General features: G+C 42.4%; 1 long non-coding RNA gene and 1 pseudogene across 1 annotated transcript in view; both read right to left on the bottom strand.

The window, feature by feature from the left end:
- Positions 1-26,574, bottom strand: part of LOC141373354 (uncharacterized) — a 29,425-nt gene extending 2,851 nt beyond the window's left edge. Inside the window, exons 1-3 of the long non-coding RNA XR_012379247.1 lie at positions 26,273-26,574; positions 22,874-22,991; positions 9,525-9,676 (exon numbers count right to left, since the gene is read on the bottom strand). This is a non-coding gene — a long non-coding RNA (uncharacterized lncRNA). The remainder of the gene's footprint in view (positions 1-9,524; positions 9,677-22,873; positions 22,992-26,272) is intronic.
- On the bottom strand, positions 1,727-2,371 carry LOC112824409 (ADP-ribosylation factor-like protein 6-interacting protein 1 pseudogene; annotated as a pseudogene).
- Positions 26,575-26,841: the final 267 nt, after the last annotated feature.

A 26,841-nucleotide genomic window follows, 5' to 3' on the forward strand; every position in this document is an offset into this window, starting at 1 on the left:
CTATTTTCACCCATCCCCCCACCCACCTCCCCTATGATAACCCCCAGCTTGTCCTCTATAGTTAAGATTTTTGTCCTTTTGTTTTGTTTTGTTTCTTTTTTTGAGGGGGAGGGATTCCAGCTTTTTCTATTTTTCCCCTTTTACACAAAACAAAGAAGAAATAATACAAGATTAAAACTGCAAAAGTCGTTAATTGGTAGAACACATATACACAAAAAAATCCAGATAGCAAGGTAGGCTTATCTACAATGAGGAAACACATGTAAAAATCAAGGTGGTTTGTAGTTTTCATAGGAAACATTAAAAAAACCAAATCAAACATATGCTACAATGGGTGTCACTGTTTACAGTAATATTGAAGGGGAGAAAACAATAATTATTTAGGGACAGATATACCACAAGATCCAGCACCAGTGCAATAAATTCACAAAACTATATTACAGCTAGTTAATCAGAGTTTAAGAACTGTTCCCAAATGTCACATTTTCGGCCCTCAGAGGTTCATTCCTACAGATTCCAGCTATTCTAAATTTCTAGCTACAGAGAGGGAGAATGATTCTAAGACACTTTCCAAGCAGTTACAAAATCTCTGTAGACCAGAGACCATCTGTCGTCGCCAAAAGTCTGCTCTCCCCAGCAGCCCTTGCACTCTTCAGAGAGAGAGAGAGAGAGAGAGAGATCTAGGAAAAAAGTCAGATGCCAGCATGAACACCACCTCCCGAGTCAAATCTCTGGGGACCAAAGCAGCCAGCAGTTACCTTCAAATGAGAATCTTGAGGCTTACCTTTAAAGGCTTAGTCTGATCTCGAAAAATTCGTAGGCTAAGATTATTTTCTACTGAAACGAATCTTAGACTAAGTATAGGAAGACTTCTGTCCTTTTATTGGCTGGTGTTGGAGTGAAGGTCATAGACCTGAGTCTTAACCTATAGTAGTAGTCAGCTGAAAACCTGAAATTAAAAATATGCTCAAAATCCTAAACACAAACTTCTGGAAGCCTGCTGTTAAAAAGCTTCTAAGGAACTAACGTGAAATCTAAGAGCAAAGGAGAGACGAGCTCAAAGCCTGTCATATTCCCCATTTGGGAGGGAAGATCAATGTTTCTTACAAATCACTAAGTTTTGCACAAGGCAGAAACCAACACATACTAGGGCATGGAATTGGTTTCATTTTATTCCAGAGGATTCTTCTCCCACAGTAGAGAAACAGCATGAGGAATGAATCTTAACTGGTCTCTTCATCTTCGTCAACTTGGTCTCTGTATTCATGAAGCCAGGAAGTTCAAGCAGATTGTGGAAGCAGACAGTAGAACCAGCTTCCTATAGCCACAGACCTCTAGCTTGGATCTAGCTCAAGCAAAGATCAGCTGGAACAATTATCCAAAGTCGCAGTTAACTGTACTAAAAGGTGAAGCTCACCACGATATTATTTTAAAGGAAGTTGCCTAAAAGTAAGAATTCAATTAACCTGGGTGAGAAAAATCAAAGCAAGTCATACTCAGAAATGAGTTGTCCATATAAAGCCAACTGATGAGAATGCATCCAGCTACACGTCACATGAAGACACTATGCATAAAACCTTACGAACTAAGGGCAGAAAGAGGGAGAGCAAAGAGCTACTTCTGTAACATTTTAGTATCCAGACAGCGTAATAGAAACTGTTCCCAAGGACAATGTATATGCCATTCATTACACTGAATAAAGCAGATTCATTATTCATTTTTCTTTCTTTTTGTTTGAGAAGCTTATTTATCTCCCTTTTGGCCATTCCAATGTACTTCAAAATGATTCCATTCTGGTTTAATCCCGGAAACAACCGTCAGAAAATCACTATCAGGTAGGTGAGCAGCCAGTTTTGGACTTGCTGTCCCACCCAAGGAACCACAGCAAGAGAAACGATCATGGTCATGAAGTACATTTTAGGCTTTTCTTCCTTTAGTATAAAGAGGCGTTTCCACCAGCCCACAGCTCTGCGTTGAGTTTTTACCAGATTGCTACAAATTTCATGGAATCTTTGCTGTTGCTCAGTGGTCCATTTACTGGAGCCAAAAATTCTAGGAGCTAGAATGGGAACAAGGTAGTCAGCCAAGCACAAAAACATAACAAAACAGGAAACACGGGACAGAGCAGATGGATCTAGATAGTAGATAGTCAGAAACACCAAAGAAACCACACCCATGATGGCAGGTGGAAACCAGGCTCTTTCGCATCTGAGGACTTTATCAGCCATCAGCATCACTTCTCCCCATCCCTGCGGCTGTTCTTCCAGACTTGCAGTCTCTGCAGCCAGCAGGTTGGTGCTGTGATTATCTCCCTCTGCCATCGTCCCTGAGGTGTTGCCTTAGCGGGCGCAAGCTGCCCCCCAAACAAGCTTTCCACTGAGACACACACAACAGCCCTCGTGCCTTGTTTTGTTTCTTAAATTCCACATATGAGTAAAATCATATGTGATTTCAAAACCTGGACTTCCTTATTTCACTTAGCATTATACTCTCTAGATCCATCCATGTTGTTGCAAACGGCAAGATTTCATTCTTTTTATGGTTGAATAATATTCCATTGTATATATATATACCCCCTCTTCTTTATCCATTCATCTGTAGATATTTGGGCTGCTTCCATAATTTGGATATTATAAATAATGCTGCAATAAACATAGGGGTATATGCACCTTTTTGAATTAGTGTTCTTGTATTCTTTGGGTAAATACCCAGTAATGGAATTACTAAATCATAGGGTAGTTCTAATTTTAATTTCTTGAGGAACCTCCACACTGTCTTCCACAGTGGCTGCACCAATTTGCATTCCCACCAACAGTGCACAAGGGTTCCTTTTTCTCCACATCCTTGCCAACACTTGTTTCTTGTGTTTTTTTTATTTTAGCCATTCTGACAGGTGTGAGGTGATCTCTCACTGTGGCTTTGATCTGAATTTCCCTGATGATGTGTGATGTTGAGCATCTTTTCATGTGTCTGTTCACCATCTGGGATGTCTTCTTTGGAGAAATGCCTGTTCATGTCTTCTGCCCATTTTTTAGTTGGGTTATTTGTTTTTTTGGTATTGAATTGTATAAGTTCTTTATATATTTTGGATACTAACCCCTAAATGGCTAAGATATGTGATTTGCAAGTATCTTCCATTCAGTGGGCTTTTAGTTTTGTTGATTTTTTCCTTTCCTATGCAGAAGCTTTTATTTTGATGTAATCCCTAAAGTTTATTTTTGCTTTTGTTTCCATTGCTTCTTGAGACATATCTAGAAAAATGTTGTTATGACAACAGAGAAATTATTGCTTGTGCTCTCATATAGAATTTTTATGGTTTCAGGCCTCACATTTAGGCCTTTAATCCATTTTGAGTTTGTTTTTTGTGTATGGTGTAAGAAAGTGGTCCAGTTTCATTCTTTTGCATGTAGCTGTCTAGTTTTCCCAGCCCCATTTGTTGAAGAGACCATCTTCTTCCTGTGCATATTCTTGCCTCCTTTGCCAAAGATTAGTTGATCATATAATCATAGGTTTATCTCTGGTTCTCTATTCTGTTCTATTGATCTATGTGTCTATTTTTCCACCATTACCATATTGTTTTGATTACTACGGCTTTGTAGTATATATTGAAATCTGGGATTGTAATACCTCCAGGTTTGTTCTTATTTTTCAAGATTGATTTGGGTATTTGGGATCTTTTGTATTCCATACAAATCTTAGGATTATGTGTCTAGTTCTGTGAAAAATGTTGTTGGTATTTTGTGTATCAAACTTTTGACATCACTGTGGGAGTATTGTGGCACTTCCCACACTTGGTATGCATCCAGGCAGTTACAAAGTTCTGCCAAAAGTGGAAGAGAGGGAAATAGACTCCATCTCTTCATGGGGAAATGGCAAGAGCATATGAGAGTGGCTATATTGTTGTGGGGGTTTTGGAAAATAAAATCTGCCGCAGATGGAATGGCTATTTACTGACATGAAGAAAACTAGAGAAGGAGAAGGTTAGAGTGGGGTGAGATCAGAACCTGGTATCAGGAGTTTGAGATAATTTTGACATGCCCCTTGGACTTTCAAATGGAGAAGACAAGCAGGCAGGTGGATATGTGAATTTAGAGGTCAGAGAGTACCATCCGTGTCTTGTCAATATTTAAGATCAGAAAGGCAGATAATATGACCAAGGAAGTGAGTGTAGATAGAAAAGAATGTGATCTAAGCACTGAGTTCTGGGGCATCCTGACATTTAGCAGTAAGCAGAATGTGGGGATAAGGAGAGGCAGGGAGATGGTTCGGTGCCCTGGAAGCCAGGCGAGAAAGGTGTTGAAGGAGGCAGTGGGTCATTGTTTTCAAAGTCTTGTAGTTTACGATTCTGTGATGGTAAACACCTGAACAGGTATTAGTATTCCTCCTTCAGGCTGTTAGGCTCTGTCAATCCAAATTCTTCTCTCTTCTGCTGGACCAGAAGCTTCTGGAGGGCAAGGATATTAGCTGTAGTCACCTCTCGACCCTCTAAGGAACTATCATGGTGTTCCCCACACAATCGATACTCAATAAGTGAGAGTAAACAGAAATTGGCAACAAAGAGAGACCCTAAGAGTTCAAATCCCTTAAAAGGGCAGTTATAAGCTTGATGAAACAGTCGATTCTCATTATTTGTGTTAGTTATGTTCCATAAAGTTTCTGTGAACACTGAATTAGTAAACACTGAACCATCACCCCTAGTGGAAACAGATTCCCGCGAACCTCTGGTCACAGCAGTTTCCTCTGCCCATTAATACATACTTGTTTTATGTATGTTTCTGTTTAAGGCACCTTATTAGATGCTGTTGATTCATTAACATTGAACTCACAACCAACAGCACTGTAACTCAGGCCTGCCCGGAGCTTGTCTAACACATGTCCTCTCTCCATCGGGCCCCTTCCCACCAGCATGTCAGCACATGCTTGGGAGTCACTCTAAACCACAAAATCACCAACAAAAGACACCCAAACGTGAAAAACATGGGGCACCTGGTGGTTCAGTAGGTTAAGCGTCTACCTTCAGCTTGGGTCATGACCCCAGGGTCCTGGGATCGAGTCTTGCAACAGGCTCTCTGCGCAGTGGGGAGCTTGCTTCTCCCTCTCCTGCTCCCCCTGCTTGTGCACATGCACTCTCTCTCTCTCTCTCTCTAATAAATAAAATCTTAAAAAAAAAACGTGAGAAATGTGACACTAAATAGACCGTGAAAAGGATGTTTGTAGAAAGAGTGGAAAGTAGAGCGTCCCCTTGTTCAAACTCAGCTGCCTTGCTTGGACCGCAGCTAGAAGGGAGTGCATTTGGTGCTTCAACGTTTTGGTGTCTTTCATGACCACAGAAGGACCGGGACTATTGATTTGGGGATAACAGATACATTTTAGCCAGTAGGCACATTTGCAAATATGAATCAAGAGGATGACTGGATCTCATTTGCCTTAAACTGAAGGTAAAGATGCCAAAGAACAAGGGTTTTATAGCTTTTTCTCTGTACATCCATTTGGAAGGGGTCCTAACTTCTGTATATTTTAACTTTCAAGATATTGTTACTACTTTGGGGCTTAACGTCTTGCAAAAGAACTCAAATTATAGTTTGTTTTGACCTCATTCATTTGAAATCAGATTTTATTACTTTGAAAATGGCTTTACATTTTTGAGTCTATTCACTTTGGTCAGCATGTTCTTCCTATAGTCCCATAAAGTGGATGGTCTGAGGAAGTTTTTGTCTTCAGGCACTGGGGTCATTGAACAGAATAAGTTGGCATACTCATTTAACACTCTTGGGGGAAGCCAGGCACCTAGAATGCCACCATAGTACAAAGGTGTTTGCCTGGGTAGGCTTTCAATACTGTGTCAGTGGCAATTTGCATAAGTTCCCTGGAAGACTCAAAAGCCCAAGAATGTGCCAGGTAGTTGAAAGTTGGGAAAAGTACAAACTAAATAGTATTTACAGGGATTGAGCCAGATAGCACCAGCGCTCCCAGGACAGATAACCACCTCTCTCCCTGCTGCGAGCTTCCCAGGAAAGAAAAGTCAGATTTGGGTTTAAGGGAGAAAATATCTTGCTCTTTTGGGTTTATGATATTTATTTATTTATTTATTTATCTTCTTTTGGTTTTAATAAGCAATTTCCTAAATAGCTAAATTTAAGAAGAAAATGAAAAAGAATGAACAGAAATGTGAACTCCAAATTCCTTTAAAAATGCCCTTATAATTTTCCATGGAACAATTTTTTGTACAGTTAAGGAAGAGCAACTTCATCACCTTTTCTGGCATCCTCAAACCATTTGGTTGCTAATTCCTAAAAAAGTTATTTAGCTCATTGAAGAGTAACGTGGCTGCCTGATGAAATGCCCACTGGCTGCTTGGAGCCGGGGAATCCCTCTGGGGAGGCTCAAGGGCAGCCGCAAGGGTATGGCTCTGAGTCCAGTTGCTGTTGGAACCTGCTGCAAAGTAAGGGCAAGATAAGCTGAGGGCCTCTGTGGGAGAGAGAGCAGCATCCATCTTGCCATTAGGCTGATCAGCTTTCCTCAAAATGTTAAGTCCTCCTGCCAAGGTAATGGCCGGGCTTGTGCAGAGGCAAGAAGCAAGGCAGGAAGCCACTGTACTTGTTTTGCCTGGAAGTTAATCTTGAACTCGCAGAGGAGCATTTAATGTCCTGTGGAAGAAACACTCTTCAAATACAGCAACCCCGCCATTCTGGGAGCCAGACTGCCATTGACCTGAGCTTTCCCAGCCACGAAAGTTTTGGAAAAGGCAGTCACAAAACCCATCCACTTTCCTAGGGCCAGAGAGCCAGGCAGATGAAGGAGGAGGCCCCGGGAGAGGTTTAAGTGTTAAAACCCCACTGGCATAAACAAGAAATGTAATGGCAGCTAACTCAGGGTTTCACTAACAACTGTTCCTACGGAAGTAAGAGGTTCCTTACTGTCAACTTCACCATTGTCGTTCTTCTTGGGGAAGCCTTCCTCTCTGTGATGTCTCCAGGCAAGCAGTGGGGCACATCTGCATGTGGACCTCAGTCTCCCCACCACCTGAGTCCACGCCAAGATGAGTCACAGCCAGCTGACCCATGAAGCCAAATAGCACACGGCTCCTAAGATGTTGTTCCTCCGGAATGAGAGCGTTCTTTATTTTTTCATTACCTAAATGATATGCTCTTTAATAAGCCTCAAAAACGGTCTGGCTTAGAAGACTACCCACAATACGTTTATGTAGCCATTTCCTGTTTTGAATATAAAGAAAGAAGTATATGATTTTCATTCATAGAAGTTTCTCACCTACGCTCATGTTGAGCAAATATGTTTTCAAGGAGAGCAACATTATTAACTGTCTTCGGGGGGGCTGTTTCTTTGTCTGGCCCTCCTGGTTTGACTGGGTTACTGGGTTCCTTTCCTGTCCTCAATGGCCAGGGATGCGTGATCTGAAATCGCACGTCTGGTTTACAAAAGCCAAGTGTTCTGGTGAGTGCTCTCTTGCTCTCCAGCTGGGGTGACCAACCATCATGCATTTCCCTGGACTGAGAGTTGTCAGTGCTAAACCCAGGAAAGTCCCCGGATGAGTCGGTCCCCTTATTTCCATGCCTAGGGAAGCGGCGGAGTAAAGGATTTGCCAATGTGAGCTCTGGAGCTCATTGCCTGGGTTGGGACCACTCTCCATGATTTAACTTGCCACGTAACCGTGGGCAAGTTACTTACCCTCCCTGCTCCTCAGTTTTCACACCTAAAAACTGGGGGGAAAAATCTACCTTTTAGGGATGTGGTAAAGCCAAAATGAAATAATTATGTAGAAGGCCTCTTGGTGTGCCACGCACATAGGAAGGGCTCATAAGTGCTGGCTATTATTGTTGTAATGATTATGATTTGAAGGTATAGTAGTGAAGAGGGCAATCCTGTGGGAAAAACAGCAAGTGATATACCTGATCTCAGCTCAGGGCTATCAAGAAGTGGTCAAATAACACTCATGACAACCTGAGAGGGTGGGAAAGTGTTGGATTGTGTTCTTCCTTTTGGAAGTTGTTTATCAAAATGGATTTGACTTTGAAAAGTTTGGGTGCCCTAGAGGGCCAAGTTTCCATTATCTGGAACATTCAGGCAGATGGATTTCTTGGATAGGGGAGGCAAAACTCTGTCATGCTCAAGGCTCTGCAGGCCTCCTAAGTGTCCTCGATGGGGCTCCAGACGCCAGAGGGGCCGGGGGTGGGGGGAGCCTGTGGTTTTCTGGCCTCTCCCCAGGGCATGGTATCAGGCTGCAGACCCTTGGCATATGCTGTGGAAAATTTTCCTGCACTGGCAGTGGGGATCCAGACACATGTGTTTTAGATCAGTGTTAATAGAGTCTGCTTCGGCGGCTCTTACTTCTGGCCATTTGGTCTGCAAAATTTTTGCTGAGTTGTTTGACCTCGCGAATCTTCTGAAACAACAGTCACATGACCAGAGGAAACTGTTGTGGGCACACAGCTTGCCCACGGGCACGTATTCTTGCAAACTTGATCTGGCCAGTATGCGCAGATCACATACTGCAGTGCCCTGCATTGAATTAGGGACCTGGAACTTACTGGGCGCAGTAGGGCCAGGCTTTGTCCGCAAAGCGCCGCCCTTCTAGTGGGAAAGACAGGTCCGTACCCTAGGACTACTAAGCCAGACCTTTAAAAGTTATATAAACAAAAACATAAACTAAGTGGCTGGGTAGCACAGAGTAATTCATTCTGTCTGGGGAGAGTTGCAAAGGAAGGCACACGAAGCTAGGCTTTTGAGAAAAAGTAGAATATGCAGAATTCGGATGAGCTGAGACAGGGCGAGAACATTTGGGCAGAGGGTGTGTGCAAGCCGGAAACCGTGCACAGGTTCATGGCATCATGTCGGGCGCGCAGCATGCTGGACTGGACCACAGGAAGCACAAAGTGGGGGTTGCTGGGAGAGCAGCTGGGCCAGCTCATGGAAGATGGAGTGAATGCATGACCACAGAGTCTGTACTGTCTTCCACATGCAAGAGGAAAGACTTTTGAGCTAGGGAGGGGTAGAATTACGAGGCCTCGGAAGGATGATTTGGGCCAGGAGAGAGTCAGTGCGCGGTTATATGTAGGGGGCAGGAAGACCGGAGAGGGCCGAGGTCTTAGTCATGCAACACAGGTTAAGAGTTGATGAGGCCTGAACTTTGGAAGTGGCAGAAGAGAATGGCAGGAAGGAAAGGGAAGACACTAAATGAAACTTTGGGAGGCAGAAGGAGAGGATTTATCTCCATTTGTCTACATCCAACTCCACTGCGGGAACTGAGCCAGGAGGCGCAGCCACGAACAGCAGAAGAGCGGCAAGGGTCAGAGGTTGCAAAGCTGAGGGGCAGGGGGTTAGTTAGCCTAGAAAAAAGGCTGACTAGCACCTCAGTGATAGCTTGCTGTACACGAGAGACAACAAGCACACCTGTTTCCGCATCTCCTCCAAAAAAGGCTCAAGTTGAGGTCTGGAGAGTGTAGAGGAGATATGAAGAAAGAACTTCCAAATGGGGAAAGAGAGGCCAAGAGCAGGACACGTTTTACCTTCAGGATGGTTTTGTTTCTGAGCTTCGGTCTGTGCGTCACTGCCTGGCCATGGGAAGAGATGCATCCTCCCATTGCCTTACTGGAAACCACCTCAGTCCTTCCTTGGTCAGTGGCTTCCTCTTTGAACAGAGAAGTCAGCATCACTGTTACTGAAAGGAAAAACAAAAAGCACTGGATATGAATTCACCGTTGGAAGTAGCTGTATAAAATTCTTTTGTTAATTTCAAATCAACGGATGGAACGTAACAGGTGTTAAGTGGGTTTGTGATCGTGTGAACTATCAAAATCAAATCTCCTGAAGTGGCCTATGACAGAATGCCACTTCAAAGCCGCTTTGGCAGGAAAAAGGGTGGATTGCAAGGTAATGGGGGCATCTGCGGTCATGCAAGGCAGGAAGTGACTGAGAGTCACTGCGTTCCCAGAGCCCCATTCCGTCTTGGCTTCTGTTTCTCCCCAAACTGGCTGCCTTCTCTCTCTCTCTCTGCAGGCTGACCTTCACCACCTCAGCCACCCCACGCCACACATCTGAATGGCCTGTGCGCAGGTCACAGACAAAGCCAGTTCACGTCTCTTTATCTTAATTCCAATCTCCCGGGGACCCTGTTCCCCCGGGGGGAGTAATCCATATAGCTCCAGCAGAGCTGCTGAAAGGTGTGCCCTGCTGCGGACGGAGCAGGGCAGTTCGCAGGCAAGCGTGTCATGGGCTGGCGTCCCTGTAAAAATCATGCCACGATAAACTCGAATCTTGTCTGAGTGTGTGGCAGGCTATTTGAGATGCAGAGACCAGGAATGTGTTAAGAAAGATAAAGAAGCACAAAATCACTGAGAAGAGTCACCATCCAGAATTGTAGAATCGTCTGATGCGATTAAATTATCTAGTCAAGCGGTCAGCCAAGAAAACGTTGACCGGCCTTTGGCATCCTCGAAACTGAGGAAGGGTCCACCAGGCATTTCGGTTCTGTGAACACACAGGAGCTGCCACTTCAGAAGAGTCTTCCACCATCAAGTTGTGGCCGCTTTGTTTTAATCACGTCACTTCCCTTCTCAGAAGTCCTGTGTATTTCTATTTTGTCATCTTAAGCTTGAGCTCCGAGGCCCATACCATCACATCACACCACACTCCATCCTAACCCATTCTTTTTCGTTCCTGTTGCTTATCTCATGTCCTACCCGACCTCCATGGTTTCACGTCCAGGCGGGCTGTAGAGCGCGTTCCTGGGTCTCGCCCTTGAAGATTCTGATTCTGGGTCGTAGGAGTCTGTGTGTGTGTGTGTGTGTAATTTATTTATTTGAGGGGGGAGGGACAGAGGGAGGGGAGGGGGCAGAGGGAGAGGGAGAATCCTAAGGAGGCTCCATGCCCAGCAGGGAGCCAACGCGGGGCTCAATGTAATGACCCTGCGATCATGACCTGAGCTGAAAACAAGGGTGAGCCGCTTCACTGACTGCGCCACTCAGGCGCCCCTGTATATTTTTTCAAAAAGCTTTATTGAGGTATAATTGACATACAACAAGCTATTCGTATTTAAATGTACATTTTGATAAGTTTTAATATAGGTATATGCCTGTGAAACTATCACCAAAATCAAGATAGTGAACATATCCATCACCCCCAAACGTTCCTCATGCCCCTTTTGTCACCCCTCCTTCCTGCCCTTCCCTTCTTGCCCCTAACCCCTGCCCTTCCATCTCCAGGCAACATGCAGTTGTAAGAAATAATACAAGAGAGATCCAGTGCATTCTTTATCCAGTTTCCCCCCAGTGGTGGCATCTTAAAAAAACATAGTATAATGTCACAGCCAGGTGATGTAGCCAAGATATGAAATCATCCCATTTCCACAAAGATCTTTTTTGTTACCCTTTAATAGCCATATACCACATCCCTCCTCTCAACCCATCTCTGACCACTGGCAACCAGGAATCTGTTCTCTATTTCTATTATTCTGTCATTTCAAGAATGTCACGTATATGGAATTGTACACTGTATAATCTTTTGAGATTGGCTTTTTTCACACAACACAATTGTCTGGAGATTCATACAAGTTAAGTGTATCAATAATACATTTCTTTTTATTGCTAAGTAGTAGCAATATGGTACTGTATGGATAGACCATAGCTTGTTTAGCCACTCACTCTGGGTCTTTTCACCTTTATTGAAGTATAATTGACAAGAAAAATTATGAAATATTTAAAGTGTACATTGTGATGATTTGGTAGGCATATACGTTGTGAAGAATTCCTTCCCTTGAGTTAATTTAGCACATCTATCACCTCACATACTGACCTGTTTTTGTTTTGTTTTGGTGAGAACATTTAAATTCTACCCTCAGCAAATTTCAATCATAAAATACAATGTTATCAACTGTACGCACCCATGTTATACGTTAGATCCTCTGACCTTATTCATTTTATAGCTGAAAGTCTGGACCCTTTCAAACCAGCCCTTCCTTATTTCTCTACGCCCTAGGCACTATTAATCACTTTAGTCTCTGTTTCTATGAGTTTGACTTTTTTTTTCTTTTTTTTTTTAGATTTCACATTTAAGTGGTACCATGCATATTTATTTTTCTCTATCTGATTTATTTCACTTAGTGCAATGCCCTCAAGGTCCATCCGTGTTTTTCACAAATGGCAGGATTTCCTTCTTCCTTGTGGCTGAATAATATTCCGTTGTGTATATGTACCACCTTTTCTTTATCAATTCATCTGTTGACTGACACTAATGTCATTTTTCCTATCTTGGCTATTATAAATAATGCTGCAGTGAATTATGGGAGTACAGATATCTTTTCAAGCTCCCGTTTTCATTTCTTTTGGATATATACCCTGAAGTGGGATTGCTAGATCATATGGTAATTCTATTTTTAATTTTTTGAGGAGCCTCCATACTGTTTCCACAATGGTTGTACCGATATATGTTCATACCAACAATGCATGAGGGTTTCCTTTTCTCCACATCCTCACCAACACTTGTTATCTCTTGTCTTTTTGTTGCTAGCCATTCTGACAGGTGTGAGGTGATATCTCATTGTGGCTTTGATTTACATTTCCCTGATGATTAGTGATATTTCCTTTTTAATGTACCTGTTGGCCATTTGTATGTGTCCTTTGGATAGCCATTCACTCTTTGAAGGACATCTGGGGTAGTTACAACTTTTGGCTATTAAAAATAAAGCTGCTACAAATATTTGTGTATAGGTTTTGTGTGAACATAACTTTTCATTTCTCTGGGATATACACCCAGGAGTGCAATTGCTGGGTCATATGGTAGTTGCATGTTTAATTTTAAAGATTTATTTATTTATTTGAGAGAGAGAGAGAGAGAGCATGAACAGGGGGAGGGACAGAGGCAGAGGGAGAGGAATCCTCAAGCAGACTCCCTGCTGAGTGTGGAGCATGATGCAGGGCTTGATCCCATGATCCTGAGATCACAACCTGAGCCAAAACAAAGAGTCGGTCACATGCTCAACCCACTGGGCCACCCAGGCGTTTAATTTTATAAAAAGCTTCCAAACTGTTTCCCAGATTGGCTGCACTGTTTTACATTCCCATCAGCGATGTGTGACCTGGTTTTACCAAATCCTTACCAGTATTTGGTGTTGTCATTATTTTTCACTTTAGCCATTCTGATAGGAGTATAGTGATATCTCACTGTTGTTTTAATTTGCATTTCTCTAATGGCAATTATGTTGAATATCTTTCAGATGTACTTACTTTCCAACTATAGCTTCTTCAGTAAATTCATATCTTTGGCTGTCTTCTATTTTCATTGATCATTTTTTTAATTGTTGAGATTTCTGAGTTCTTTTTATATTCTAAATATTTGTCCCAATCTTTTGTTTGAAAGATGGTTTGTAATATTTTCCTCCAGTCCATAGCTTGTCTTTCATCCTCTTACTTGGGTCTTTGACAGAGCAAAAAAAAAAAATTAATTTTGATAAAGTCTAATTTATCAGTCTTTTATAGATTAAACTTCTGGTATCAAATCTAAGGACTCTTGTTTAGCTTTAAAACCTGAAGAAGTCTTCTATTTTTTTTTTCCTAAAAAATTTAGAGTCTTATTTTTTACATTTAAGTTTGTGATCTATTTTGAGTTGATTTTTGTATAAGGTTGAAGGTATAAATCAAAGTTTATTTAAAAAAAATTTTTTTTGCCTATGCGTGTCCAATTGCCCCAGCAACATTTTTGTAAATGTGATCTTTCCTTCCTTTGAACTGCTTTTGCACCATTGTCAAAAATCAGTTGGGCATGTTGTGTGAATCTATTTCTTGGTTCTCTGTTCTGTTTGATTGCTTTATGCGGCTATCCCTCTGCTAAAAACCACACTATTTTGAGTATTTTCAATGTATAGTAAGTCTAATATTGGGCAAAGTGATTCTTCCCACTTTATTGTCTTTCAGCATTGTTTTAGCTATTCTAGAGTCTTTGCCTTTCCTTATAAATTTTAGAATAAGTTTGTATATATCTACAAAAAACCTTGCTGAGATTTTGTTAGAAATTACATTAAACCTAACTCAACATAATAAGGGTCATATATGAAAAACCCACAGCTAACATCACAGTCAATGGTGAAAAACTGAAAGTTTTTCCCTTAAGATCAGGTGCAAGGCAGGGATGTCTAGTCTCACCACTCTTATTCAACATAGCACTGGAAGTCCTAGCCACAGCAGTCAGACAACAAAAAGAAATAAAAGGCACCCAAATTACTAAAGAAGAAGTAAAACTTTCACTATTTGCAGATGACATGATACTGTATATAGAAAACCCAAAAGGTTCCACCAAAAAACTGCTAGAACGGATCAATGAATTTAGTAAGGTCCTAGGACACAACATCAATATACAGAAATCTGTTGCATTTCTATACACTAATAATGAAGTGGCAGAATGAGAAATTAAGAAGACAATCCAATTTTCAATTGCATCAAAGATAATAAAATACCTGGGAATAAACTTAACCAAGGAGGGGAAAGATCAATACTCTGAAAACTACAAAACATTGATGAAAGAAATTGAACACAATACAAACAAATGGAAAGACATTCCATGGTCATGGATTAAAAGAACTAATATTGTTAAAATGTCTATACAAAGCAATCTACATATTTAATGCAATCTCTTTCAAAATACCAATAGCATTTTTCACAGAATTAGAACAAATAATCCTAAAATTTGCAAGGAACAAAAGACCCTGAATAACCAAAGCAATCTTGAAAAGGAAGAAAAAACTAGAGGTATTACAATCCCAGATTTCAATATATACTACAAAGCTGTAGTAATCTAAACAGTAGGGTACTGACATAGAAATAGACACATAGATCAATGGAACAGAAGAGAGTCCAAAAATATACCCACAAGTGTACAGTCAATTGGTCTTTGACAAAGGAGGCAAGAATATGCAATGGGAAAAAGATAGTCTCTTCAACAAATGGTATTGGGAAAACTGGACAGCTACATGCACAAGAATGAAACTGGACAACTTTCTTACACCATACACAAAAGCAAACTCAAAATGGATTAAAGACCTATATGTAAGACCTGAAACCATAAAAATCCTGGAAGGGAGCACAGGCAGTAATTTCTCTGACATCAGCCATAGCAACATTTTTTTAAAGATATGTCTCCTGAAGCAAGGGAAACAAAAGCAAAAATAAACTTTAGGGATTACATCAAAATAGAAACCTTCTGCACAGCAAAGCAAACAATCAACAAAACTAAAAGACAACCCACTGAATGGAAGAAGATACTTAAAAATGACATAGCTTAGTCATTTAGGGGTTAGTATCCAAAATATATAAAGAACTTACACAATTCAACACCAAAAAACCAAATAACCCAATTAAAAAATGGGCAGAAGACATGAACAGGCATTTCTCCAAAGAAGACATCCAGATGGCGAACAGACACATGAAAAGATGCTCAACATCACACATTATCACGGAAATTCAAATCAAAGCCACAGTGAGAAATCACCTCACACCTGTCAGAATGGCTAAAATAAAAAACCCAAGAAACAACAAGTGTTGGCAAGGATGTGGAGAAAAAGGAACCCTTGTGCACTGTTGGTGGGAATGCAAACTGGTGCAGCCACTGTGGAAGACAGTATGGAGGTTCCTCAAGAAATTAAAATTAGAACTACCCTATGATTTAGTAATTCCATTATTGGGTATTTACCCAAAGAACATAGAACACTAATTCAAAAAGGTGCATGTACCCCTATATTTATTGCAGCATTATTTATAATATCCAAATTATGGAAGCAGCCCAAGTATCTACACATGAATGGATAAAGAAGAGGTGGTATATATATATACAATGGGATATTATTCAACCGTAAAAAGAATGATAGCTTGCCATTTGCAACAACATGGTTGTTGAGTGTAATGCTAAGTGAAATAAGTCAGTCAGAGAAAGACAAATACCACGATTTCACTCATTTGTGGAATTTAAGAAACAAAATGAATGAACAAAGAAAAAAAGAGACAAACCAAACAACACACTCTTAACTATAGAGAACAAACTGATGGTTATCGGAGGGGAGGTGGGTTGGGGGATGGGTGAAATAGGTGAAGGGGATTAAGAGTACACTTATCGTGACGATCACTGAGTAATGTACAGAATTGCTGAGTCACTGTATTGTACACCTGAAGCTAATATAACACTATATGGTAATTACCCTGGAATTAAAATTAAAAAAAGAAATTACATTAAACACATAGATCAATTTGGAGAGAAGTGACATCTTTAACAATGTTGAGCCTTCTAATCCATGAACAGGATATGTCTTTCCATTTACTTGGGTTTTCCTTAATTTCTTACATTAGCATTTTTCAATTTTCAGCATACATATACTATACATTGTTTTGCTAAGTGCATGTGTAAGTATTTCATTTTCTTTAAGTGATTATAAATGATATTGTTTTAATTTTGGTATCCATAGAAATATGATTGTTTTGTATTTATCTTGTATCCTGTCTTCCTGAACTCACTTGTAAATTGTAAGAGGTATTTTTTATTTTTTTGTAGATTCCTTGGGATTTGCTGTGAAGATAATCATATCATCTGCAAATAAAGACAGCTTTATTTCTTCCTTTCCATATGCTTTTCTTCAAAAACCCGTATGCTTTTCTTTTTTCTTACCTTAGTGCTGTGGTTATAATTTCCAATGTTATGTTAACAAAGAGTGATGAGAACAGATATCCTTCCTGTTTCCACTCTTAGAAAGAATCCAGTCTCTCACTAGTAAGTATGATGTGGGCTCTAGGTTTTTCACAGATGCTCCATATTAAGCTGAGGACGTTCCATTCTGTTCCTAGTTCGATGTGAGTTTTTATTAGGAATGGTTGTTGGATTTGTCAAATGCTTTTTCTGCATCAGTTGAGTTGATCATATAGTTTTTCTTTTGGAGACCGTTAATATGAAGAATTACATTGATTAGTATTATTATAATATTATAGTTTTCTTATATTAAACTATCCTGCAGAGCTGTGCTAGACTCCATTTGGTCATAGTCAATTTTTTTTTTAATATGTTGTTGGTTTTGATTTGTCAAATTTTGGTTAAGAATTTTTGCATTCTCTGTGACGACAGAAGATCGTCTTGCACCAGGTAGCTGAAGTTAGGGAGGCACTTAGACTCAATGTTAGCAAGACTGCCCCTCCAGTCAGAACTGTGTAAAGATAAAATGGCCTTTGAAGGATAATCATGTCCTGTCATGGGGGCTATTCAAACTCTGGCTTAATGACCACTTGACAGGAATCTTGTGGAGGAAATTCAGACGCCAGCTGGTGGGAGTGTGACTGGACAGCTTTACAATTCCATTCCAGCCAGAAAGCATGTGATTTCATGAACTCCATTGCCCTGATTCCCAGTGCTCCAGCATTTCCTGTCTGCAGCTGGGAGGTGGGCTGGGCTTGCCCCACCCCCTGCGGTCTAGCGCCCCTCCTAGGAGGTACAGCAGAGCGGTGGAGCAGGCAAGGTGCCCCAGGGCCTGCATAGAGTCTTTGACCCTTGAGATAAACTGCTGCCCTGTGTGTCTTGTGCCAGATGACGCTACTCCTCTCCAAACCCCAACCCCAGTGGGCTCTTTATTTCTGTGACCCTGGGGTCACTGTGGCTTGAGTCTTGCAGGGCTGGAACAGAACAAGCTGGAGGACAGACTGTTTTGTAAGTGTTTCTCTGACCAAGTTTGTACTTCCTTTAAAAGACCTTTCAGATGTTTTTCTCCCCCTCTTCTTTCATTAACTTGAAAACAGCAAATCATATTTTACCAAGAGAGAAAAAAATCCCTCATGCAGAGGATTTCTTCTCAACTCATCCCTTAGTAAACATTGTTTCTGAGTGGGCTTCTAGCCTGGCCCAGCACTGGGTCTACCAATATCACTCACAGTGCTTGAGAAAGTAGATTCGGAACCTGCAGCCTTGATTTGAAAACTACTGTCTCTGCTTCTGTTGTATTCCATGCTTGGTTTTTTTGTGTGTGTGTCTGGGGGGAGGTTTTTTTGGTTTGGTTTTGTTTTTGGTTTGTTTTAGAGAGGGAGACAGTGGGGTAGGGGCAGAGGGAGAGAGAGAATCTTAAGCAGGCTCCATGCTCAGCATGGAGCCCGACACGGGGCTCGATCTCACAACCCTGAGATCATGATCTGAGCCAAAATCAAGAGCCAGACGCTTAACTGACTGAGCCACCCAGGCGTCCCTGTTGGATTTCAGACCAGGAGGTGAGAGAGGTTTGTGGGGTGTGTGTGTGTGTGTGTGTAGTCAAGGGCACATCAATTGTTTTGGCAGGTGGTGAAATAGAACGTCAATTATCATGACAAAAAGGGGCTTGTGGACTGGCAGACTCCTGTCTCATCATGGTGAATAAACTCAGATCTAAACTCTTTAGTGTGATATGAAATATACTCATGGAGATCCAACTTTCTGTCTGCTTCCTCTCCTGCTCACACGCCTATCCTTTCCTCAACAATCTGCCAAGTCACTTGAAATTCTTGCCTTTAGCACTGCCGCTTACATGTCTCCAGGGATTCTGGTTAGAAAGAGTAGGTACCATGGGATGGATTTCTCATTAACCTATTAGTACTCGTCTTAGCAGGGATTGCTTTATCACAGGGTCTAGCAGAGAACCTGGATTCTAGAGTGGAGATAGAATGGGACCTAACACAGCCAAATTTTGGTGGTGGGGGGAAGTGAAGCAAAGGGCCTGATGTGGGCAGAATCTAGAGAAGGAAGCAGGGCAGTGAGGGGCCTATTGGGCAGCTATAAGGATCAAATGCAAGTGCGAATATGGCAGGGAATGTGTGCATTTTATGCCTTATCCCATGCAAGGGCATTTCCAAGATGAGTACTTGGTTTACCCTCCCAGAGCCCCAAGAGCAACACAGCAAAGTCTTCTCCAGGGGCTGCTTACCAAAGATAAAGCAGAAGAACCACAGAGGTAAAACCCGCTGGTCCCCAGGGATGGCTGGGCTCATTTCCAGGATCCCTGCAGAGGCTTTGGAATGGCAGGAAGGGTATGGTGCTTGAAGGCAGATGACTTGCCTCTAGGCCCAGCTCTGCCACATATGTACCAGCTGAGAGATCTTGGGTTGGCCTCCATTTCCCCACCCATCAAATAACATCAAGCATCTGCATCTTCCTGCTGGGTGGCCTCACACACTCCTGTTACAGCAACTACTGCTAATATACCAATGTCTCCCAAATCCCAGTCACCGAGCCAGTCCCCTCCTGAGTTCCTCCTGAGCCCTGAATCCAATCTTCCCCAAACATCTCCATTGAGGATTCACAGGCCCTCAGAGCTTAGCACGCCCCCATTGACCCACTTACCAGGTTTCTTTCCAAACCTGCTCCTCTTCCTGGTTGCACTGAGGTAAATGACACTGTCATCCCCCCATGGGCCCAAAAAGAAAGCTAGATGTTTGCCCTAGCCTCTCCTTTACCTCCCACATTCAGTCACAAGCTCTCTACAGGCCTCTTAAATGTCTCTTGAACCCAATCCTGCTCTCCATCCTCACCGCCACTGCTCTGGACTGAAATCACACTGTCTCTCTCTGGGACCAACGCAGTGACCTCCTGTCTCACTCTTCAGTCTGGTGGCCCTCCTGCATGATTGCTTTTCTAAACTGCAAAGCTCTTGTGCCTCTCTTACTTAACACCCTTAGTGATTACCTATTTATTTCCAGTGGGGTAAGAATTTAAACTCCTTAACATGTCCTAGTTCCCCTCTTGACTCATTTCCTGCCCATCTTCCCTCCCCCACTTTTTGCTCTACCTCTTACCATGCTCAGCTACTCAGAGTGCCACACATGGGCAAGGCTCTCTGTTTTATAACTTGAATGGTCTGCTCCCTTGCCTGGCATTCCTTTGACTCCCATTTTGGTCTGCCTAGCCCCTATTGAGATCCAGATTCTTCCTCAAGAAACGACCCTGGTCCACCTGAGCCAGAACAGGCTGCCTCAAGGCTCCTTCCTCCTCTCACGGAAGCTATCATACTGAGTGGTGACAGTGACATTGTCTCTTCCCTCAGGGGTCTCTGAGTTCCTCAAGTGTGGGCAGTATGCCTCAGTCCCTCTGTCTCCCATTATCTGGCACGGGGCTGAGCCCTCCTTTAGTGCTTGCTGAATGAGTGAATGAATGAATGAATGAATGAGTCTTGTCACCATGCACGGTACTTGTGAGGAATTAAATGATGACATGTGAAAATATTTTGCAAACTGTAAATGCGTTAGGGATATTTTTGAGAATCAGGGGATTTAGGGAAGAAATAAACATGCGAGGCAGGGCCCCCTGGACCGTGAAACAAGAATGAGGTGGAGCCATGATGGCCTAGGAGTCAGGAGAATACCAGGACGGCTCTGAACACAGCTCAGACAACCCGGGACGGCCCATGAGAGGAGTTGAGCCTCCTGAGAAACCAGTCTGGGCCACACGTGCTTGGGGCAGACATCACTGTATGACCCTGGCTCCTCACCCAGCACATTGGTCCTTCAGTCAGGCGCTCTGGCAGTGAGAAAACACATTTCTAGCTTGGAACCAGAGCTTCCTTATGTTCCTGTGACCCTTCGTTAGGGGGAACATGCAGACTTCTGGAAGAATAAACTCATAGTCTTTATTAAAGATGTAGACTAGATTTTGATGGCATTTTGGCTAAGGCCCTGGAATGCCCATGTTCTCCTTGCCAACAAGACTTCTTCTCCGAGAGAGAGAGAGAGAGAGAGAGTGATAGCAAATGGGAACACAGTACTGCTATTTCTGTGCGCTGTGCACAATACCCAGTTACGTCTCTGCCTGCCCCCCTTCCCTGGCCCCAGCGCAGAGCACGGTGCTGGGGAAGCCGAAGCAGAGCATGCTGTTAGGGCTTGCAGCTGAGGTGGGGCCTCCATTCCCCCCTCAGAGCGAATACAGATCTCAGGTTTTCTACACTCCCTGGGCTAGAGAGACAGAAGGACAGAGACATGCAGAAGAGGCCAGGCCTTGATGTGGGGGTGGGGTGGGGATGGGGTAGTGATGGGTCACGGACATGTGGATGTTTCCATCTCACAGAAATGTTATAAAAACTGTGCCCTGAATACCATAGTGGTGCAATCATATTGGCAGCGATGTTACCTTGAGGAAGAATAAAAGGGATGTGGACAAGAAGGAGGGTTTCTTCTCCTTACAGGCTCTATGGAGTAAATGAGGGCCCCCACATGTCCAGGAAGGCAGTTAGATAGAGCACTCATTAGTTAACCATACGTGTTTATTCAATACCGTTATGGGCCAAATTGTGTCCTTTCCCAAATCCCTAGGTTGAAGCTCTAACCCCCAATGTGACTATATTTGGAGACAGGACCTTTAAGAAAGTAAGTAAGGGGGTGCCTGGGTGGCTCAGTTGGTTAAGCGACTGCCTTCGGCTCAGGTCATGATCCTGGAGTCCCGGGATCGAGTCCCGCATCGGGCTCCCTGCTCAGCAGGGAGTCTGCTTCTCCCTCTGACCCTCCTCCCTCTCATGTGCTCTCTCTCTCTCATTCTCGCTCTCTCAAATAAATAAATAAAATCTTAAAAAAAAAAAAAAAGAAAGTAAGTAAGGTCAAATGAGGTGAGGAAAGTGAGACCCTAATCAGATAGGACTAGTGTCCTTATAAGAAGAAGAAGGCAGAAGAGGAAGATGTTCTGCAAGCCAGGAAGAGAGTCCTTCCCAAAACCCACCTCTGCCAGGACCTTAATCTTGGGCTTCAAGCCTCCCATGAGACTTCGGGAATTGTGAGAAAATGCACGTATGCTGTTCAAGCCCCCCAGCCTGTGGATTCTGTTATGGCGGCCCCAGCAGACTGAGACAAATACCTACAGTGTGCATAGTTCTTTGCCTCTGTGGGTCACAAATGAAGATCCCTGGAAAGTTTCTGTGGGATTTTTCCTGTTTGAGTCCCATTCTTTGAGTCTCCTTAAGTGTCATTTCTTCTTGTGACAGTATGGTTTAAGATAAAATTGTGGCCTTCCCAGAAGTTTGGAGAGAAACCACCACTCATCCTTCATTAAAGGCCATTCCCTCTGGCTCCTCTTTCTTCTAAATTCAGAAGTCTGTGCACCCAGACTTCTGAATTTAAGTGGGAGAAGGGTCATTCTCAGTGCCTTGAGGCATGGGCTTTCTGCCACAGATAGACTCAGTCCTGTGGCCCCCTGCCAAGCTGGGAGGGAGAACGTGGGTTCTGAAGTCCCCAGATCTTTCCAATGTGCTGCATGAGTGTATTAAAATTCCCAGTCTTACTTAAAATAAAACTCCTAAGAGACACATACATCACTTCAAGTTTCCTCAGAATTATTATGACCTTTTTTTTTCAAGGGTTAATTTTCAGAAGGGGTTTGATGCTTTACTGCAAATAAAGAGCTTTGTTCAGAGAGTTATTGAAGTCAAGTACCATCATGCTTCTGAGCTGCAGGGGATAGAGTTCAGCTTATATAAACCAAGGTGGGGGGCCCCTGGTCCACTGACAAAGTGGGCATTGGTACCTGTCACTGTGATCCCCCAGCTGCAGGAATGGTGCCACTCACAGAGGCTTTCATCTCACACTGATGTCCTGCTGGCGGGTGGAATATGGAGTGGGGACGCCAGCCTGGCATGTTCCAGAGGACTTTTACGGGCAAGCAGAGGTGGCTCCAACCACAAGTCCAACATGGGATGACACCGAGAGCAGAGAGTCAGAATTCAGGGAGGTAGCAAGATGGAAACCTGCCCTCAGGAGAGAATATCATGATATGGTGCATCCTTTCCTCTTTGCCCTTAATTTCTCGACAAAGTCAGGAAAAAGGAACAGGAGGAAAAGTTGAGAAAGGAGAATGTTGAGCTAGGTTTTAGTTCAGAGGGAAGTGGGCCCACCTGTGTCCTTCCGTCCCACTCAGAGGCCTACTGAAACAGCAGCAAAGATGCGTACGAGGGAATCAATTCAATGGTGCACCGTGCAGCCGCACATGTCAGCAGAGCTTTTGACAATTTTCTAGAAGATGGAGGAAAGCAAATGGGATTGAATTGCCAAGGAAACCACAGAGGGGGAAGCTGTATCTGAGGTATGAAAGGATGCTGCAGTGAGAAAGTCAGATTCTTAGAGGGAGAGCTGTCTTCCCAGGGGATCTGGAAGGGGTGGCAAGCTCTGAGTTGACAGAATGGTTAAGGAGGACTGGAATGTGGGTTGGCCATCAGGATGACTATTTGAAGGGAGATCTGTGGAGCAGCTACACCGGTTGCCCACCTTCACTCCTACCACTTCCCTGCTATGGGTGCAGACCAGCTGGCCATGTACTGGTCACCTTCAGAGATGAGTGAGCTCTTTAGGGGAACTCAGCAGTTGGCCCGGAGAGGGCTAGGGCTCCTTGAGTGAGGGTAGTCCTTCCAGAGTGAGGCTGTCCTTGTGTTGGCCCTGAAGAGAGGGCAAGCAGGGGTTGAGGAACGTCCTGTCAGCCTGGTTTCTACCCCTCTGTCGAAAGTGAGCAGTGCAAGTCCATATGCTCTATCTTTTAACACATATTTGTAAATGTGAGTGGATATACCAAAGACAGCCAGAGTTCATGAAAATTAAACATTTCAATAGAAGGGCTGAAAGATAAAGTTGAGGAAGTATTCCAGAATATAGACCAGAAAGACAGTGATGTAAAATATGAGGGGTACGTTAAAAGACATGTAGGATCAAGTCAAGATGTCTAACATCTATCTGGCAGGAATTCCAGAAAGAACATAAAGGGGAAAATTTATTAAAGGAAAGACAAGAGTTTTCAAATTGGCAGGAGCTGTGGGGGCTTCAGCAAAAAGAACTTTTAAAAGGACCCATATATGTTGTGATAAAATTTAGAACAGGAAATGCAAAGAGAAGATTCTCAATGCTTCCAGGGAGTAAAGATAGAGTACCATAAAAGCATAAGAATTAACATGGCTGTGGCCTTCTTGTCAGTAATCTTGGATGCTAGAAGAGTAACTTAGTGGAACAATGCCTTTGAGTCCTGAAGGAATGTGATTTTTTTAAATCTAGAATTATTAATTCAACCAAACTATTTACCAAGTATCAGGGCACACAAAGAGTTTTTCGGTACAATACTACTTAGTCCTTCAGTTAATAATATTTATACAATTATAATATTACAAAGACTGACAATTGATTTTCAATTCTCAGAATGTCTATAGACAAAACAAAGATTTAAACATTTATCCACTGTCTTTGTTTGTTTGGGTTGCTATAACAAAATACCACATAGCCTGGGTAGCTTATAAACAATGGAAATTTATATTTCACTGTTCTGAGAGCTAAAAGTCCAAGATCAGGGTGCCAGTGCAGTCAGGTGCTTAAGAAGGCCCTTTTCTGGGGGTGCAGACTGCCAACTTCCTCACATGGCAGAAGGAGAAAGTAAGCTTTCTGGGGCCTCTTTTGTAAGGGCACTAATTATATTCATGAGGGATCCACTTTTATGACCTAAGCAACTCCTAAAGGGACCACCGACCAATACCATCACATTGGAGATTAGGATTTCAACTTATGAATTGGGGGCAGGAGACTCAAACATTCAGACCATAGCACCGAAAGATTACTTGTATGGGGGCACCTGGGTGGCACAGTTGGTCAAACATCCGACTCTTGGTTTCAGCTCAGGTCGTGATCCCAGGGACGTGAGATTGAGCCCTACGTTGGGCTCTGTGCTCAGTGTGGAGTCTAGTTTCTTTCTCCCTCTCCCATTGCCCCTACCTGCCCTCTGAAATAAATAAATAAATTTTAAAAGAGAAAGAGAGAAAGAAAGAAAGAGAGAGAGAGAGAAAGAAAGAAAGAAAGAAAGAAGGAAGGAGAAAGAAAGAAAGAAAGAAAAAGAAAAGATTACTTGTGTGTGTTCTCCAATAACATGAAAGAGGAATCCAAGAAAGAGAAAGTCATGGGATCCAAGAAATATTAGAAATAACTTAAGGATGTAATTAAAATTTAAAAAATCAACATGGCAGCAACTGGTACATACCTAGAAGACAATGAGATGAAACTAGGTATGTTTAAGAAACTGGATATTCTTAATGATATGGTAATGAGGATATATGTTTCTATTGTTAATTAGTTTAAAAAAGAAAAGTGGAAACCCCAGAAAAAACAAAAATCAAAGGTAAAATCCTAATCCAAATAAGAAACAAATTAAGGTATAGTTGTGAGAAACTGATTAGGGTAAGAAAAGAGGACTTACTTGATTTTGACTTTTGAACATTCTCTTTTGAGTAGCTTAGGATTATTTTCTTCCTTCATTCTTCAGTAAATAATTTTTATATATTTACAGTGATAAAAACTCTTCATTGATTTTCAAATTTTAGAATAGATTTTTTGAAAAAGTATGAAAGGCTAACTTTGGTTTCAGAACAGAGTATAACTATTACAAACCCAATAAATATATAAAAGGAACAGGGCAGTTATGACAGAGGACAGGAGGTGAAGGAAGTAGGGAGGGGAGAGGGGAGAGGGACAATTTCCTCAATTACACAATGAGGATAAGTTAGCACAAATCCTCATGGGCCACAGTCAATAAATACTGTAGAAAGTTGATAAATCAAGAAATTGAGGTATAAGCTTTTATTTAGTATTTTGTGGCAACCATCAGAAGAACTAGAATCAGGTTGGCTGAAGTTGGTTACCATAGAAAGTGGAACAGGGTAAGGAGGGGGAAAAGGAGATTTTTCATAATGTTATACAGTATATGAATGTAATTTTCATCACAAGTAAGTATTACTTTAAAAATGTAAGTGGAGTGACACCTGGGTGGCACAGTTGGTTGAGCGACTGACTCTTGGTTTTGGCTCAGGTCTGATCTCGAGACCCACGTTGGGCTCTGCACTTAGCTCGGGGTCTGCTTGTGTTTCTCTGTCTCTCTCCCTCCCCACCACCTCCTATGCTCTCTCTCTCTAAAATAAATAAAATGAATCTTTAAAAAAATATATATACAAGTGGAGATAATAATACTATTACAAAATGTTGGCACCGGTGAAGTAAACAGACTCTCTTATGCTCTATTTGCAAGAATGAAAATTGAATTGGTCCAAACTTTTCAAAGAGCAATTTTGTAATATTAAAAAGAACCAGGTTCTCCCTCTAGTAATCATAGTGTATAAATTTCCAATCCACAAAAGTGATGTAAAGCAGCACCTGGCAAACCAACCCAAGAGGGAGGCGGCAGAGTACACAAAGGTCCTTCATTGCACATGAGCGTGAACATGCACACACACAAGCTCACACTGCACTATGTATCTTACATATTGACTCACTGAGAAGGAACATCAGCCGCCCAGGTTCTTCAGATTCTCCTGTCTCCAGATTTAATTCTTGCTGGTGATCCTTACATGGAAGGCTGTCTCTGTTGGTTTCTCCATCTTTGTATGACTCATTTTGGCTTACTTTTGTGGAAGCAACTAACTGGAGAGTTGGGACTTTTCCCTCCTGACAGAGTCTGGGGTTAACCACAGTGTTCCAAAGCTCATGGGCGCTAGCCAGCCACTTGGAGGAGTGCCGTTGAGTCTGTTTGTCCTCTCCTTGTGGTTACTCAGAAGAGGCCCTGTCTGTGTTCCAAATGTGGTCAGCCTATTAGAGAGGCGTCCCCCGTGGCCTGATATGGTCACTCTCCCTGTGTCACCATGATGTTATGGGAAAGAGAACACCATTGCCTTCAGACAGCCTTGGCAATGGCTGTCCAACTTGATTTGAATAGAGAAGCCAGGTTCTTCCAATGATCTGATGATGAGACTCCTGGGAAATGCTTATGGTCAAACTATAATTTTGTAGAGCAAACAGTTAATATAATTATTCACAACAGCCCTTAATCTCTACTTTTGTTGAG

Source organism: Callorhinus ursinus, unplaced genomic scaffold, assembly GCF_003265705.2.
Source record: "Callorhinus ursinus isolate GAN/ISIS: 27379988/994484 unplaced genomic scaffold, GSC_fseal_2.0 scaffold9, whole genome shotgun sequence".
Taxonomy (NCBI): Eukaryota; Metazoa; Chordata; class Mammalia; order Carnivora; family Otariidae; genus Callorhinus; species Callorhinus ursinus.